This window comes from Hypomesus transpacificus, unplaced genomic scaffold (genome assembly GCF_021917145.1).
Source record: "Hypomesus transpacificus isolate Combined female unplaced genomic scaffold, fHypTra1 scaffold_27, whole genome shotgun sequence".
NCBI lineage: Eukaryota > Metazoa > Chordata > Actinopteri > Osmeriformes > Osmeridae > Hypomesus > Hypomesus transpacificus.
In genome coordinates, this window is record NW_025813796.1 from 2,606,020 (window position 1) to 2,625,150 (window position 19,131).

General features: G+C 41.6%; 1 pseudogene; it reads right to left on the reverse strand.

The window, feature by feature from the left end:
* Positions 1 to 1,668: 1,668 nt before the first annotated feature.
* LOC124463054 lies at positions 1,669 to 18,965 on the reverse strand (annotated as a pseudogene).
* Between the last annotated feature and the right edge of the window lie 166 nt (positions 18,966 to 19,131).

Sequence of the window (19,131 nt, forward strand, 5' to 3'; positions counted from 1 at the left end):
CGATGTCCACTGGCCAGTGCCGGTCTGGCGCCCTCAGCGAAATATATCAACAGCCCCCCCCCCCCCCCCCCCCCCCCCCCCCCCTGGGAGCGCAAATCGTAGTGCCTCCCGAGCCGCCCCCCCAAACGCAACATGGATATATGACGTGGCGCGCTTAGCGCCCTCTGCTGGTTGTGCGGGACGGTTAATTAATGGATGCACTTGGGAAAATGCCGCCCCCCTCTTCATGCCGCCCCAGGCGGCTGCCTATGTCGCCTGTAGGAAGGACCGGCCCTACCACTGGCGACCAGGTCCAACATTGGTAGACCGATGACCAGGCAGATCCTGACAGCTCAAACCCCCCACACCACAGGGTAGGTGTGGTGGGGGGACAGATAGAAGAGCAGGAATTAGAGAATGCAAGGAGAAATTAACAGTTACAGTAATATTGAGAATGAGGTCTCCACCGGTCAAGGGTCAAGTGTGAACTAATGCAGCAATTTAGCAGACCAAAAAGGGTATTTGATGCAGCCCTAGACATTAATGCTGGGGACACAGCACAGGATAATCGGGCCGATTTCGGCCCTTCTGACAATCCTAGGTAATATATGTCCCGATTATCTTGATGGTTCCGCAGATTTTATCAGATGTTCCCTTGGTGTGAGGTGTGTTACTACAGTGTGTGACCACACACCGTAGGAGCAAAACGGCAACATCTAGGATTTTTTGTCCTCATGTTTGTGGTCTCTCACGGTTATAAAATATTATAAGATTTGTACAATCTTTTAGTGTGTCCCCAGCATGAGACAGCGCCAGCCCCCCTCGTTTGAAACATGACATCTGTGCCAGGGAAGAGAAACTCTAAAACAACAAAGTAACAATAGTGAGAATGCCCCATCCCGTTGTCTCCAACTAGTTACAATATATAGTAACGGGTTTACTTTATTTGTAAATTCAGGTACTTAGGAATGGTTTGCTGGACCCAATGTTAGTTTCCTCAAGGATCACAATGACTCTTGCTTAGAGACTTGTTGCTCTTGTTGGTTAGTGGTAACTGATTTAAATTGTTGTTTGCTTTTCTTCAGGTACACTTGCACTTGATTCATGTTGTTTAATTGTAACTTTTTTTTACTACATGCTCTTATGGTTCTTCCCTTTGGCACTTATTTTGGTTGTTCACAATATGTGCTTCATGTTTTGGCTACCCGCAGTGTTTTTGGGGCTATCTTGTTGTTATTGTCAGTGACCTATGCACTTTGTAAAGCTCTCTCTTGGAAGTCGCTTTGGATAAAAGTGTCTGCTAAATGAAAATGAATAAATTTAATGTAATGTAAGTTATATGATACATATACACACACACTTCAGGTTTGCATTATTTGTAGTGAAGTTTTTAAAGTACACACACACACTTTAGCAGCTGTAGAGCTGACTAAACAGAAACCTTTTTAATATAACTTTGACCGTCAAAACCGTGTCAGCGTCCTTAACTGAGACAGGTCATTTGTTCCAGAGAAGAGGTGCTCCATATGAGAACACCCTGCCTCCAGTAGTTTTTTTTGTTGATTTTGGGAACCACCAGATAGCCGACATCTTGGGATCTTAGTCCTTTTCACGAGTTCAGAAACAGACCAGCAATTGAATAATGATATGCTTTTATTGAAGCGGAGCTGGTAGCAGAGCCAAGCCCGATTAGTGGAGGACGCTGGTAGCAGAGCCAAGCCTGATGCAGTTTGTTGGAGGCTGGTAACAGGGCCAAGCCTGAAGCGGTTGGTGGAGGCTGGTAGTAGAGTCAAGCCTGATGCGGTTGGTGGAGGCTGGTATTAGAGCCGAGCCTGGTTCGGATGGAGGAGGCTGGTAGCAGAGTCGAGCCTGAGGTCCTGAATGGACGTGAGTGTGATTACTGGGATGTGCAGAATTAATTATATTGATTGATGATGATGTGAAGGGTGCAGGATAGGCAACAGGGAGAAGCAGAGAAGAAAGGGAAGGGGGCGTCTTAATACTTGCCCACTAGGCTTTCCATGAGCAAGGCGCAAAAGACGCGTGGTTGACACACGGGGGCGTCTTAATACTTGCCCACTGGGCCTTCCATATGCGTCTTCATCCGACGCCTAGAGCTGTGACAAAGCGTTTGTATTTTTTCACATAGATTTCCATTTATTGATGTCACCAAGTACTGGCGGTATGGACAAAAAACCCGAAAACAATCGGTTTTACGTAGTTAGAGTTGCTACAGCCAGGAGCTAACGCGGCCTGGCAGCTACAGCGCTACACTCTGGGGGTATGAAAATGATGGAGGCTCATGAACATGCCCCCAAAGTGTAGTGCTGTAGCTGCCTGGCTCTATTAGCTGCTGGATGTAGCAATTTCAATTTGATGTTCTGTACAAAAAATGCACATTATACATTTGTAAGGCTCTTGCATGCTTGTGCAAGCTTGTGTCCAGATGGCTAGCTAGCTACCATGACTCCATTGCTCCCCTCTTTTGAGCCACAGCCATCTTGAGGCTCTCTCTGCCCCATCGGTGGTAATGCGGATGGCTATTCTCTTTCTCTCTCCCTTGATGCCTAAAGTACTGAAGGCTCTGGCCAAGGAACGGGCTGCATATCCTCTCCATCCAACCTCCACAGGGAAACACCTTGCTCTCCAACCAGCCTGCTAACAGTCACTGACCAGTCCTGCGTACTTGGAGAGCTTCCCCCCAAAGGCTTCTTCCAAGCAATCTTCACAGGGGACTGTCAGTTCCAGCAGCACTGCTTGCTTGGTGGATTCAGACACAAGGAGAATGTCTGGTCGCAGGGTGGTGACTGCAATATGGCTGGGGAACTTCAGCTGATGTTCCAGGTCCACCAACAACTGCCAGTCTCTTGCAGATGTCAGGAGGCCTGCAGATGTTCTTCTGGCTGGAGTTGGCTTGTCCCCAGCTCTGACAAAGGCGATGGTTTTCTTGGAGGGTCAGAACTGCTTTGCCCACGCCAGTCCTGCGCGGATGGCTTTAGCAATGGTCTTGAGGACTTGGTCATGCCTGTACTGACCATCTCCAAGTGCCCTTGTTCAGCAACTGAGGATGTGTTCCAGGGTTCCTCGCTTGGAACACAGTGGGCATGCTGGGGTCTCTGCTATGCCCCATGTGTGGAGATTTGACGGGCTTGGAAGCACGTCATACACTACCTGGATGAGGAATTTGATGCAGTGTGGCTCGGTTTTCCAAAGCTCAGCCCAGGTCACTTTCTTTTTAACCGCATTCTCCCATCTCGTCCAAGCTCCCTGTTGCTTCATTCCCGCTGCCTTGCAGGTTCTCGTCTCCTCAACTGCTGTTCTCACCTTCTTCTGAACAAGTCGTCGGCCTTTCTTCCCCCTGGTGTTCATTTGGGGAGTTGGGGAGCCCTGCTCGACCTCGTGTGACCACTCCCACCAGGCTCCTGTGACGCAGCCTTGCATCTGCCTCTTGAACCGCTTCCTTTGCCCTCCAATATCCTGCCAGTCCTCACTTGGATCCCTGCTTTAGCCACCTTTGGATAAATTGAGTCCCTGTACTGAACCACTTCTCTGGATCTAGTTACCTTGAATTCCTCCTCCAAAAATTTGAAAGGCAGTTGCAGTTTGTTGGTGTTCCCGTAGAGTGTAATGCTACTCAGGCTCCTTGGTAATCCAAGCCATCTCTGGAGGTGCTTGTTGACCCTCCTCTCTAAGGTCTCAACTGTTGAGATAGGGGCCGCATAGACAAGGAGGGGCCACAGGATCCTGGAAAGAATGCCATGTTGGAACGCCCAGGCTTTAAACTTCCCAGGTAGGCCTGAAATCCACCGATTTCAGCCAGCCATCCAACTCAGTGCAGGTCGACTGGATAGATGTTGTGTCTCTCAGAGAGCAGTCAAAAACCTTGCCCAAGCTCTTGACTGGCTTCTCTGTGATAGTTGGAATGGCTGTGCCTGTGATGTTAAACCGGAACTTGTCCTCCACCTTCCCTTTCCTCCCAAGTCCCACACACCAAAACAACGACAGCCCCCCTCAGTTGGAACATGAAATCTGTTCCAGGGGAAAGAACTCTAAAGTAGGTTATACTTATACGAATAAGGATGAAAACAACCAGTCCCCCGTTGTCTCCAACTATAACAGTAACAATATACAGCAACGGAACTATAATAATAATAATACTTACAATATACAGTAACAGGTTTACTTTATTTGTAACATCTAGCTGGGCAATGTGAACATAAGCTATAATTAAAATTTAAAAGTTACATGTGATACACACATAGGCAAGCACACACCCCAGGTTTACATAGAAAGTACACACATACTTCCCTTTAACAATCATAGAATTGACTAAACAAGAACGTTTTTAATCTAGTTTTAAATGTCGAGACAGTATCAGCTTCCTTGATTGAGATGGGTAATTTGTTCCAAAGAAGAGGTGCTCTATATGAGAACGCCCTACCTCCAGCAGTTTTTTTCTTAACTTTGGGTATTACCAGATAGCCGGCATTTTGAGATCTTAGAGTCCTTGCGGGGCAAGAGGGTGCAAGGAGACCGGAGAGGTACAGTGGTGCCAATCCATGCAGAGATTTGTAAGTTAGTAGTAGAACTTTGAAATCAGCTCTGGCTTGGATAGGGAGCCAGTGTAAAGAGATAAGAGTCGATGTTATATGATCAAACTTTCTAGTTTTAGTCAATAGTCTAGCAGCAGCATTTTGCACCCGCTGTAAGTTTTTTAGGTAGGTAATTGGGAGGCCAGAGAACAACACATTGCAGTAGTCCAATCGGGACGTAACAAAAGCATGTATTAGTTTTTCAGCATCATCCTTTGAGAGGAATTTTCGTATTTTGGCAATATTACGTAGATGGAAAAATGCTGTTCTGGTGATTTGCTTAATATGGTACTCAAACGAAAGGTCTGGGTCCATTGTGACTCCCAGATTTTTTACCAGCTGGCTTTGAGATACTTTGACGCCGTCTAAGTCTAAGGTTAGATGGGATAAATTATTTCGGTGTTTTTTCGGACCAAAAATTTGAACCTCGGTTTTATCCGAATTAAGAAGAAGGAAATTTGCAGTCATCCAAGTTTTCAACCCGGAAACACAGGTTTCCATAGCATGTGGAAATTCTCCCGGCTTTATAGACATGTATAGCTGAGTATCATCTGCATAGCAGTGAAAATCTACCCCAAAACTTCTAATTACGTTTCCTAAAGGCAACATATAGAGTGAAAATAACAGAGGGCCTAAAACTGAACCCTGTGGTACTCCGTATTTTACAATGGAGCTCCTGGATGAGCAACCATCATAGTGGACATATTGTGATCTATCAGATAGATACGATCTGAACCACTGAAGTGAAGTACCAGAAATCCCAACATAGTTCTCCATACGTTCCAGGAGAATCTCATGATCTACAGTGTCAAAAGCTGCACTTAGGTCTAGAAGAACAAGGACAGAGCTAAAGCCCGCGTCAGAGGCTAATAATAGATCATTGACTACCTTGGCTAATGCAGTTTCGGTGCTGTGGTGAAGACGAAATCCAGACTGGAGAGGTTCATAGAGCTGATTTGAGGAGAGGTGCTCAGTGAGCTGTTTTGCCACAGCTTTTTCCAAAATTTGGGAGAGAGATGGCAAATTTGAAATGGGCCTGTAATTGCTAAGACAACCTGGATCCAGGTTTGGTTTTTTAAGAAGGGGCTTGATAATAGCTTGTTTGAAATCGTCAGAGACTTGTCCAGTTACAATAGATTCATTAATAATACTAAGCATGGGCGGTCCAATAATATGGAGAAGTTCCCTACAAAGTTTGGCAGGGAGGGGATCGAGAAGGCAGCTAGTGGGTTTCGAGGAATCTATCAGCTTGATGAATGCTTCCATAGAAATAGGGTTAAAGTGAGTGAGAGTCTCAACATGCAGAATGCTGGGTACAGAGGGAAAATCAGTGTTGATGGCCACTCCTCCAGGACTAGTCTGTAGTTTGTCCCTTATTGCATAGATTTTTTGGTCAAAGAAATCTAAGAAATCATTGGGAGAGAGATCTGAACTAACACAGAGTGTACTTTTCTTAGTGAGTTTTGCAACAGTATCAAATAGGAACTTAGTGTTGTGTTTGTTCTTACTAATCAACTTAGAGAAATATTCTGATCTGGACCTGATGAGGACTTGCTTGTACTCTATTTGGCTGTCCTTCCAGGCCAGGCGGAAAACCTCCAATTTAGTGGTACGCCACTTATGCTCTAATTTTCTAGTGGACCTCTTGAGAGTGCGGGTTTCCTCTGAATACCATGGAGCCAGTTTCTTGTCTATTCTTTTCCTTGGTTTGAGTGGAGCAACAGAATCTAGGGATTGCTGAAGAACCAAATTCAGATCCCTTGTTTTAGCATTTAATGATTTATTCGGGACATCAAGTGCTTCTAGTGCAGCGGGTAGAATACTAGCCAGTTCCAGAGCTGTATTTGGGGTTAAGCAGCGGCTAATAGAAATATTCTGGGTGCCTCCAAGGCTCTGGCAGAGATCCATTTTAAAGGTTACCAGGCAGTGGTCTGATAATATAGGATTGTGGGGATGGACAATGACATCACTAATCTTGATTCCCCGCGTGAGAACTAAATCCAATGTATGCGAGTGAAGATGGGTAGGTTTAGAAACCACCTGAGTGAGACCTGTGGAATCCATAAGAGCAGTAAAGGCCTTACTTAAAGGATCTTTTGGGTCATCTACATGAATGTTAAAATCACCCATAATTAAGATATTGTCAGTGTATGTCACAAGATCAGCACTAAAATCAGCAAATTCCTCAAGGAAGAGGGAGTATGGGCCAGGGGGCCGGTATAGAGTAACTATACAAAACGAAGGAGGGGGGGCAACAGTAGTAGAATTAGTCCTTTTTAAAGTAGTTGGTGGTTTCATACAAATTATCTCAAATGATTTAAAGGTATTTACAGATTTTAGGCTGAGGTTGAAGCTAGCTTTATATAACATAGCAACACCACCACCTTTCTTTGAAACACGAGGGATGTGTGAATACGCAAAATCAGGAGGCAATGCTTCATTCAGGGGGAAATATTCATCAGGTTTTAGCCAGGTTTCGGTGAGACCAATCAGGTCCAGGCTGCAGTCAGACATCAGGTCATTAATCAAAACAGCCTTTGTGGATAGAGATCTGATGTTTAGGAGCCCAACATTCCAGTATGGGTTTTTGGCAGCTTTAGACGTAGATAATACTTCTGAAAAGGTGGCACTGTTATCAGGAAACTGAGTAGGAGGAGCAACGGGTGAGCAAGGCTGAATATATATTAAATTGGTATAATTCCTAATAATTGAGGGCCGGAATTTGGAAAAAGGGCGGGGGGCCGACACCGTCTCAACGGGGAAAAACAACATCAGCAACCACCCTGGCTACACTACAAGCTGAGCTATCGGGGCCCCAACAGCTCACAGCATGCCTATCAACATACCTATCAGACTCTCTGTTGGAGAAATTGAAGATGTAACACATTTATCCTGTATAAGAATGATTCTGTGTTCAGCATTCCTTGTGTGTAGAGAGAAGCCTACCCCCAAATCTGGACTTTGGGTAACATGAGGCATACGTAAACAAGGTGACCTGGGCTGACCACTCTCTCTTACTGGAGAGGCCATAAAAGATGTCTGGCCTTATCTGTGTTGGGTGAATCATGTGGTCAAGCTTACAGGGGTCAAAAGGCACACACACGCACACACTCAAACACGCACGCGCACACGCGCGCGCCAGGTCTATGCAAGGAGCCAATGAAGAAGAGCAATGGAACATTTGCATGCCTTTGTCTTAACCAATGACTGTAAAGAGCGGTTCTGCTTAAATAGCTAGCTAGCGCAACATGCTAGCGGACAAACTTGTAGCACAATGGGGTGTGATGTTTTGTCTCCTTGTGGGCCGGCCACAAGCAATAAAGCTTTCTTAAACTTGTTCACCGACTGACTGTGCAATGCTTGATAGATTAATACTTCTGACACAATGGTCCTTCGAGCCGGATTTCAACATCCATTCCACCATCCAGAACCCAAGAACCAAGAACTAAAATCGTGCAGACGTGCATGACAATGGAGAACCTCGCAGCAAAAATGGCTGTTTAAAAAGAGGCCAGTTTTTTTGGGGGGGGAGGGGATGGTGGAAAGGTGACGGAATTCTGGACTAGCTAAGAGGCACAGCTTTCGATGGACAAGGTAAGAATGAAATTGTATATATACACAGTCGAATTTTGTGTAATAAATGTTATATTGAGATAGTTGGATGAAAAATTCCGCTGTGAAGTTGTGCACTAAACTCAAAATGGATTTCTGACCTGTAAATGTATATTGGTTGAAATTGACATAATAACTGATTGTTATTACTGATGAATTGGGAATTGTAATTTTCACGTAGCCTAAAAGGGTTTGAATGCCAATAGAGGGTAGAGTTCTGCATTAGTGCGTTTATTGTTGCTGAGATGTGTTTGTTTTGATAGATCTGGGTCTGGTGGTAGACACGTGCCTTACAAACATGTGTTATTAAATCCTAGCCAAACGAACAGGTTGAGGCCTGGGCGACCAGGATTCAGATATATGTGTGAACATAAAATAGGACTTTTCAGTGTACAATGCAGAATTTGAACTCTGGATTTTATAGTTTAAGTTAAATTAGACGTGCAGTTCTATCACATACATTTGCTTAATTCAGATCCAGTTGTGAGATGGTGAAGACTAATCACAGGGGTCACGTTTACTAACATATGGCGCCGGGGGTACCGGGAACAGATAGTAGCCTATTTTGCTAAATTCTGTAGAAAGCCATTGAGGTAAATGGGCCGTCCACAGTCGTTGTGAGAAGACTACAGGATTAAATGACTCCGTGCGCACGTAAAAGATAGTACTAAATTAGTCGACGAGGACTAACTATATTAGTCGACGAGGACTAATTGTATAAATTGTATAAACCGCGGACCTATTTTGGGTATATATAACCATGGTTAATTGTTTTAAAAGTTGTACAGAGGAATTGTGAAATGCTTAGAAATATGGAAACCAAAATTCAAATTCAATGGTGAAATTGAAGTTTTGTTTAAGTTCCAATTGTTTAAGTTAAAGAGTAGTGAGGAGAATGTGGTCATTTTTGTCTCAAATGTGTCTAAAAGAAGGCTGACATGATTCTAGTGAATTTGCCAATCCGCTGTCTGTTGAACAAAGTCTTTTACAAATTGTTGGGATCTGAGAGGAAAAGATCCAAGCTGTGACTTTGTTAGCTAATGGCTAATGGTGAAAACATAGAGAAAGTGCATTTTGCCAGAGATTTTGCTCTGTCCTGAGACCAAGGAGAGTCCAGGAAGTTGAATTTGCAACTATGGCAACAACATTTGTAGCTAACAAACTTGCATACAGACTCAACAGCGATGGCGGCGGGTACAGGCTAGTAAAGGTATTGCAGCTTGACATTTGAGATCCAGATGAGTAACCACATGACGCATGCGCAGACTAATAAGAAATTGAGAGATTGAAAATACGCAAATTTAGAGAAATAGATGAATTTTGAGCGAATTTACACATTAATTTGGTTACTTTTGAAATATATTAAGTGATGAGTAGCCTATTTTGATACATTTGCTAACAAGGTTTTTGGTTGTTCGAGTACATTTTACATGAGTTTCAGAAATTCCGAGGAAAGGTGGGGGCTAAGAGTCCCGTTACGTTGAAGTTTTGCAAAGGTGATCCCAGAGGGTAATTCTGCATAATTATGTGAGTATTAATGCTGAAAGATGTGTTCGTTTAGATGAATTCGAAGTTTGGTGGTTAACAAATGCATGATAAACATTTGTTGTAATTCCTAGCCAAACAGGGAGGTTTTTTGAAGCCTTTCCGACCAGAACTTGTATTTAAAGGCGGCATATCTTTGATGTGTTATGGTATTCAATAAGAATGCAGAAATTGAACCCCTGGTTTATAAATTGGTTCCAATACAATCGCAAGAGTTATAGAGCAAAATTAAGTGAATAGAAGGTAAACGCCAACCATCTGTGTTGTTCAAAGAGGAAAAAAAAAAAAAAGGTCTTTGCTTGTTCCAGAGCGCGCTGTTTGTTTGATTCGAGTTTGAAGCGGGCGCTGATGGATACAATGTGCTAGATTTGAGTCATTCAAGTAAAAACTAAGAGTAATTGAGAAAGTAACAAGAGAGTTGCATTAAATCATAATACAAACTACAAAATATTCAAATTGAATATTTTAATTTAGGGTTTTGGTCCGCAAAATTGAGATTTGAAGAATTGTACGTGCATATGCATGCCGAGGGCACAGTGGCTGGTAAATATAGGAATATTCAAAGGAGTATTCTGTATTACATGCTTTGATAAGACTTTTGAGAAGTTAAAGAATAAGGTTTTTGTTATGGTACTCATCAGTACTTATGGTACTCATGTTAAATTGTGAATTTAAAGGTTTAAAAAGAAATAGGGCGAATTTATATTTTCTTTTGTCTTAAGGGCATTGTTTGGTTGACGTGATTACGGAGCGTAATACTGGCATGAGTGACTTAGGTCTGGGAGCAGTTAACTGTCCGAACATGGATTTAATGAAACAAAATTATGATAACGATAGTTTAAAGCAAATTAAAATTTAGGTCAGAGAATTAACAGAAGGCTAATTTTGAAATCAAACGGCGAGATTCAGTCAATAATTGCAACATTGTGTGTTATAGGTAACTTTTGGGAAGTTTGCGTTTAGACAGGAAGGTTGTTTTTATTTGGCGAAGGAATGTTTTGTTTAAGGATTTGATTTAATTTGAAATTGTAACTTTAGTAGCTACATCTGATTATAATAACCACTTGCACATCAAATATCCATTGACATGGAATCAATTGGTGGCACTTTTCCAGTCGGGTTATTTTGAAGATGTGTTTTCACAAATGTTTTATTTTCGTTTGAAGAAATGTATGTAAAACATTATGAGGAAATTATTTGAAAGTTACATAAAAGATTGGTTTAAGAGGTTCATGGAAGGTTATAAAATGAAACAAGAGAACGTTTTGTAGTTGTGAAGAGATGATTGGTTTAAACACTGATGTTCTGAAAAGGGAGCTATGCATATACTTTAGGTATATGGGAAAACATTTAAAATCAAAATAGTAAAATGTAGGATTTTTAAGAGTTTTGATAAAGGTATTGGATACAATTTGGTTACAAATGAGAAGGAGAAAATAACTAAAATATACTTTTATTTTGAGTTTGATTGAAATATGATTTTAAGTTTTACTGGATGTTTTATCAGGAGCCTGACACAATGTTTTGGATAAACAGTTAGGCTGTGATAAGGTTGTATTGATAAATGGTATTAGTGCATAAGGAGGGTTATAATAACCTTTGTTCTGAAATAATTTGGGAAGACTCATTAGTCTGATAAATTGTGGTTATGATGGTTTGTGCTAATTAGCTTGTTTTGGACTGCAGCCAAAGCAAGTTATGAAGTTCTACCTATCTGACCTTTATGGAAAATATAGTTGAAAAAAGTTTTGTTAAACGCTACATTGGGAACATTATGTGGTCTATATTTTCATTTGAGAAACATACAGATTGAATTCTGGTTTGGGATAATGACAATGGTTTTATCATATCTTTTACAAAAAGAGGTGTGATTTGGTTAAACAGAGAATTTAAAATTATATCGGTCTTAAACTTACCGGGTTTGAAAGAAAGAAAAGGTTTTTGGAGTGAAAGAAATTAGACTAACAGTTGATTTTGTTTGAAAGGGAACAAAGAAACAGATTTCTAGATATAAGTAATAAGAGTTGAATATCAAATGATGAGGTATTGTCTTGTTATACATGTTTGCTCAACAATGGATAAATAGGGCAATGATCACCTGGAAAGATAAGAAATCTGAAGAACTTGTGTTGGTTCTACTAGAAGTAGTCCAAATTCCTGAAGAGGTGGATCAAAAAGTTAACCGATTTTATACAAAATGCTAACTAGAAAATAGATATCTTCTGCTAAATTCTGTTCCAGGTGAAGCAGTAAACCAAAGAGTGGATGAGTCAAACCAGGAGGTTGGGTATTGATTAAAGTTATCAAAAAGAAATAACTGGTCCAGCCCAGGTGGGAGGGACCGTATCAGGTACTACTCACCACACCCACTGCAGTCAAAATAGCAGAGAGGACGTCTTGGATGCATTTGTCACATTGTAAGTAAGGGACATTGATACAGGGACAGATTAGTTACTCACCACAGTCTTGAGGCACAAGTCTGACTACAAAGGGGAGTCATTCTCTTAAAGAACGGCGCGTCTCAAACTCAGTGAAGAAATCAACGGCCAACAGAGACATAGGGTGTAGACTAAATAGGCTAAAAAGATAGGAGACAGTATGCAGGGAAAGGTAGAAAGGATGGGTGACCTATTTCCTCATCCGTAGTATTGTGACCTTCGTGGTACCATATGTAGCTTACTGTTGCTAATATTCATAATAGTCTTCCCTATACTATGGTTTGAAAAGGTGATTGCTCCTGTATGATGCCTCTAGTGAAAACAATAGGACAGATAAAGACAACACCGCTGAGATGAGCAAAACGAACTAGTATTGAGAACTGGATTTAATGACTGAAAATTAGTGGTTGGAATGGATAATGTTTACTTTGCTGTTCCCTATGGTTAAAAGATGCAATATTTTAACCTCAGTGACTATCTACAAGGAAAGATGGCGATTATGAAGAATTTGTTTGGTCTACTAAAAGTTCATACTGATGACATTGATTTTATTTTTCTGGAAATGCTAAAGCAGATGCGACAGCAAAAGAGGTAGCCATACAGGTCTGTCTTAACATTAGGAAGGGTATAATGTAGATGGGACTGTCTTGAGGGATATGCAAGAAGTGTCACCAAAATGATGGGTTGTGTGAATTCACAGGAGGAACTTATATTACTGAAGAATCTATTTCGTTATGCTATAATATTGAGCCATGAGATTAATCATGTCTCAACAGGAGGGAGTGATAACGAAAGTGTTCACAGTATATGGATTTGCAAACTATTCAAGAAAACTTTAAGAAAAACTTTTTTAGCATACTTTGAGAGAGAACAAGATATGCATAAACTTTATTGAGCTAACGAAATGTTGTAAAGACTTAGGTATGGACCAACGACGAGTCAGTTGCTTTCAACTGACCTCTGTGAGAATGTAATTTTAATTACTGTGTAGTCTACTTTGTTCTGAAATTCGCAGACAGGAGAGAGATGCTGTCTCAATCCAGTGAGAGGTCCCTGACCTAAGGAGACTGGATTGTGGTGACGGATTTGACACGTTAAGTCCTGGAAAAGGACCCCGAGGTGAACGGGGTCATTCCTGGCTAGTTTCAGAGAGGAAATGGCATGGTACACGTGAGTCAAGCGTGCATTTTGTTTGACGTCAAATTAAGGAAAACTCTGTGCTGTGCCTATAGTACAGTGCGTTGAGGTTGCCGTTTTGATCAACTAGACTACATTTTCTATGAGAAGATTACACAATCACCATGCACACAATCATGGCATCAGTTTCAGGAAATAGGACTTTGAGAAACAAGGGGAATTGTCTTGAGAATGACGTTCCGTTTTGGATGTTGAAATATGTAGGAACTACATGGTGCTATGACTACAGATACGATTTAACTGTTTAATTGATAACAATGCAAATGTTAAACAGATTCAGAAGTGAAGTTTTAATCTTGAGATAAGTAAGAAACTTTTCTGTGGAATAAAATTTAGGTACAAACACTCCTATCATGATACGTTCTAGTTATGTAAAGATGTCCAGTTGATATGTTATGTTCCAGGGCAAAAGTTTGAATGTTTTGAGAACAGTTATTGACTGTCGGAAGAGGAGATAACAATACTGTGACCATGATACTACAATACTTCATTTATATGACTTGATTAAGTATTATTTGGGAGTTGCATTAAAGCTTGATGTTTTGCTTTTGAGAAACTTGGTTGCATCACAGAAAGTTGATATTAATTTGAAAACAGAAATTGAGAACATTTAAGGTGATTTCAGGAGATGTGCAAAAGTGATCTTTTATCATGAAGAGGTTGTAAAAGAGTTAGCAGGAGGCTGGAGAGAAATGTCTGTTGATTTAGAGTCCTGACTGCGCTGTAGGAGATCACCTTCGGAGGAGGGTGAGCTTCTTTTGCCATCTATAAAATGGAGATAAGTTGTGGGAGAGTGCATTTGGAGACAGAATCTGGGGTGACTTAAGGGTTAAACAGGTTTTTGTTTGGTTAACTGAGGTTTATGACTCCCTGACTTGGAGAGAAATGCTTATCACCTAACCTGGAGAGGAAGAGCACAATCAGGGCCTGTCTTAGAAAAACCTGACTGACAGTCTACTGAATGTTTGATGGTTTTAGAGATGACCAGGTAGACAACAAGTAGGCATGTTCTTATATCCTGATAATTTCTGTATCGATTTCTTTGTTACAATCTTTGTTTCTATTTGATTTTGTGTGAAGGAGATCTGAGATGAGGTCCAACTCATCAGACGTCAAATGACCATTCTGCTAAGTGATGACGGGTTTTACCCAATACCATGGGCTTCCGTCATGTCCAAGCATTCACACTACTAGACTATAATACTGTGTAGTCTTATTGAATATTACACATTTTTTATTTTTATGAATTATTTTTATTTTATGTATTTTTGATTTTATTGACTGTGTGTAGGCGTGGCTTTGGAATGACACATTTTATTCAGGATAAACAGGAGGGATATGTTGGAGAAATTGAAGATGTAACACATTTATCCTGTATAAGAATGATTCTGTGTTCAGCATTCCTTGTGTGTAGAGAGAAGCCTACCCCCAAATCTGGACTTTGGGTAACATGAGGCATACGTAAACAAGGTGACCTGGGCTGACCACTCTCTCTTACTGGAGAGGCCATAAAAGATGTCTGGCCTTATCTGTGTTGGGTGAATCATGTGGTCAAGCTTACAGGGGTCAAAAGGCACACGCACACACTCAAACACGCACGCGCACGCGCCAGGTCTATGCAAGGAGCCAATGAAGAAGAGCAATGGAACATTTGCATGCCTTTGTCTTAACCAATGACTGTAAAGAGCGGTTCTGCTTAAATAGCTAGCTAGCGCAACATGCTAGCGGACAAACTTGTAGCACAATGGGGTGTGATGTTTTGTCTCCTTGTGGGCCGGCCACAAGCAATAAAGCTTTCTTAAACTTGTTCACCGACTGACTGTGCAATGCTTGATAGATTAATACTTCTGACACTCTCTAAGAGACTGTAGCCCGGCTTGTTCTAGTGAGTGTCAGGTCTGCTTTAGAATAGCTTCAATATTCCTAGACAAAAGAAAAGCACCTCTCCAGCTAGGATGGAGCCCGTCACTTTTCAACAAGCCAGGTTTGGCCCAGAAACGAGACCAATTATCTACAAATCCTAAACCCTGTTCTGAGCAAAAGCGAGCCAACCAGCGGTTGAGAGAGACAAGCCTGCTGTAGATCTCGTCAGTCCCCCTAGCAGGTAGTGGGCCAGAGACTATTACTCGATGCCGACTCATCTTTTGAGCAAGGTCACATGCCCGAGCAATATTAACCTTCGTGACCTCTGACTGCCTCAGCCTAACATCATTGGTGCCGACATGAATGACAAAATTCTCATACCTATCATCAGTGCGTGCGCCATGTGCCTTAGCTTGGGCATTTGCCTTAGCCCTAGTGCTAGCCAGCACTAGTGATGGGAAGTTCGGTTCTTTTTACTGATTCGGTTCTTTGAATCTCGTTCAGTAAAATGAACGAATCTTTTTTCGAGTCATTTGTTCATTTCAGGGGGGGGGGGGGGGGTTGGGGGCTATACGTCCACTGCAAAGGACGTATAGCCCCTATACGTCCACTGTAGGTTAGTGCATGACATGTGCACCAGCAAATACTATTTCAAAATAAATTCCTGCATTAAAATAATGTATCATGAGTTTGTATGATTTGGTCATGTATTATCACACTAGCATTTAATTATCACGTCAAACAATTACACTGCACTAAACTGTAAGTGTAAATGTAAAGTGAAAATAACAAAACCAGTCAGTATGATGACTTGAGCGAATATCATTCATTCACGTCTTACTAAAACAGCGGCCACGCGAAAGGGAATAAGGAAACTGTTTCCTCTACTAAAAAATACAATGCGGGTCACGTGAAAAAAGGATCCAAAGACTCGTAGAAAGACCGAGTCGGGGAAGGAACTAATCATTCGTTTCCTCTAGCTACAGAGCCTATGCAGGTCACGTGAAAAATGATCCAAAGACTCGTAGAAAGACCGAGTCGGGAAAGGAACGAATCGTTCGTTTCCTCTTGCTACAGCCTGTACAGGTCACGTGAAAAATGATCCAAAGACTCGTAGAAAGACCGAGTCGGGAAAGGAACGGATCGTTCGTTTCCTCTAGCTACAGAGCCTATGCAGGTCACGTGAAAAATGATCCAAAGACTCGTAGAAAGACCGAGTCGGGAAATGAACGAATCACTCGTTGAGAGGACTCGTTACTCCCGAGTCCTTATAAGGATTCGTTCAAAATGAACGAATCGTTCACGAACGACACATCACTAGCCAGCACCCTAAGATAAGCTTCTATGTCGGTAGCTCTGGCCCCAGGTACACAGTAAACTGTCGCTGGTCCCTCCAATCTAATGTTACGAGTGATGGAGTCACCGATCACTAACGTCTGCGGAGTCCCACTCCCACCATGCTGCAAAGGTGAAACCGGTGGGGCTAAACTTGAGTCCTCACTCACGCTAGGACTCCCTGTCTGTGATCAGGGCCGTACGCAGGCCCCAAAAAATACTGAGGTCATGAGTCAGAACTTCTAGGCGGGTTCGGGGGCATGCTCCCCCGGAATTTTTTTAAATTACATTATTTAAATATGGCCATTTTCTCTTATTGAGTCTTAAGGAGCAAAAACATCATCATTATGACATTTGAATATGGGGCGGTGTGGAGCTTTTGAAATTTTGAGGTAAACATGGGGCATTCTGAGGCTTTTTGAAGGACCTTTATGGGACTCATGAAGTAAGGGCAAGTTACCACAATTTTTTTTAAATTATTATTATATGGCAACGACGGTACGAGCGTTTTGATTGGATAACGGGTAGTCACCCCAGCGTGTTGCCCTCCTCGCCGGTCAATACGGATCCGTATTGCCCTCTGACGTCAGCTTCAAAATGAGCGATATCGACGAGTCAGCTGCTGAGTTTTACTATCCAGATGATGCTGAAAAGCTTTGTCATCGAAAGTGAGGATGAAGACCAGACTCTTTGAATCACTTGTGTCGTTATTTTGTGATGAAATTAAAGCCATTTTAGCAGAACCATGTTGTCCGCTTTCTATCAAAAGTAATGAGTTGCTTGGCAACACATGAAACACACCGTGAGAAGACTTAAGAGCTAGCTACAATTAGCCTAAAGGTACCATTTATTTTCGTTTACAAAATGAAAATAATCTAAAATTGCCATATAATAAACTACTTACTAACCTCGACCGTTCGGTCATGCCGGGAAATATCAAACTGAGGCTGGAACGTATCGACCGAGCGATAGCGAGTCAGTTTGATATTTCCCAATTGCCACTGAATTTCATTTTCAATCAATCACATCAATGACATATCATATCAATCGCAAAATGAATGTTGATTCAACCGGTGGAAATTGATTGACAACCGGTACTGACGGAGTTAACCAAACTTTGATTTGATGTTTCCTTATCTGAGTAGTACGCTGCTGCAATACAATATTTCCACATGAAAATGAATCTTTCTTCTCACAGCCATCTGCCACTTAAACTTCTCTTAACCTACATGTTTAGTTTGCTGCGCTCCTCTTCCAGTGACTGTAACTAACATAGGCTATTCACTAACAGTAGCGGTATGTCTATGGCGGTAACATCAGCGTCCGACTTGTGTTTGGTGGTTACCATAACGACAGTACGTTTTGTTGATGACGCGCAGCACATATGTCCAAACTCTTGAGCTACTCGGCTCTTCAAGTATAAAATCACGTTACGGTTTGTGGGATACCAAGATCATCGTCCTGCAGTCAGTTTCACGTGTACTTTATTTTGAGTTTATATACCACGATTTAAGCAAAAAAAAAAAACAGAAATACGAAAAAAAATACCGAGGACACGACCTCGGTGTCCTCAATGGTAGTTACGGCCCTGTCTGTGATGTTGCGCCAGTCGCATCTAAAGTTACTAGCATACGTTCTTCCTCAAGCGACTGAACGCGACTCTCTAATAGAGTCAACTTTTCGAACAAAATGACACATGTAGGACAATGTGAGTGGGTGTGAGACATTATAGTTAACTTACGTTAATAGTTTATGCCAGCCAAGATAATTCGTCAGAACGTTGAATTGGCTAGTTCAACAGGAACAGTAGCGTCGAGCTCCAAGGAAAAAAGCCGTGCCGAGTAAACCTATAATTGAGACAGTAGATGTATAGATTACATCGGTAACGACACAATAAATTAATAAATGAAGTAATATATAAAATATAGCAATAAACAAGACAAAAAAGTTTGGGAAAAGTTTGGAGCAGCTCAGGTGCAGCGCGGTAGGTCGTCAGACAGGGATATTCACTTTGGATCTAAAATAATTCGTAAAAATATATGACTCTCCTCCCAAAAGTGGTCTCTTGGCTCAACTTGCCCCCGATAAGGAGTAAATTGAGCCTAGGAGAGGATAAATTGAGCCATATGGGGGTCAATTGTGACAATGGTTGCGTTAAAGTAAAACTGAATAGTTTTACCTAATTTAGTCTCATGCTTTATCAAAGCAAGACACAATCAATACCAAATGAAGTCTTATTTAAAGGTATAATATGAACCAAGTTTTTAACTTTGGAGAACAATGTTGTACAACAAGGCCTGTTTGAAATGCTCAGAACAAAATAATTTGGCCTCAAAGTAGGTCTTTTCCATCGTTATCTCTTTGCTACCTGACGTATGGACATTCCATTCTCTACCTCTCCCATTGCTCTTTCCAAATCCACAAGAGCAGTTGATTTTTGGTCTAAAATTCAATATGTCACATTATATTAGAGATCAAATGTGAGAATGCTTTGTAGAATTACATTAATATAATAATGAAGACAAATCTTAAATTGGGCCACTGGCTCAACTTACCCCTACCCTTTTGGC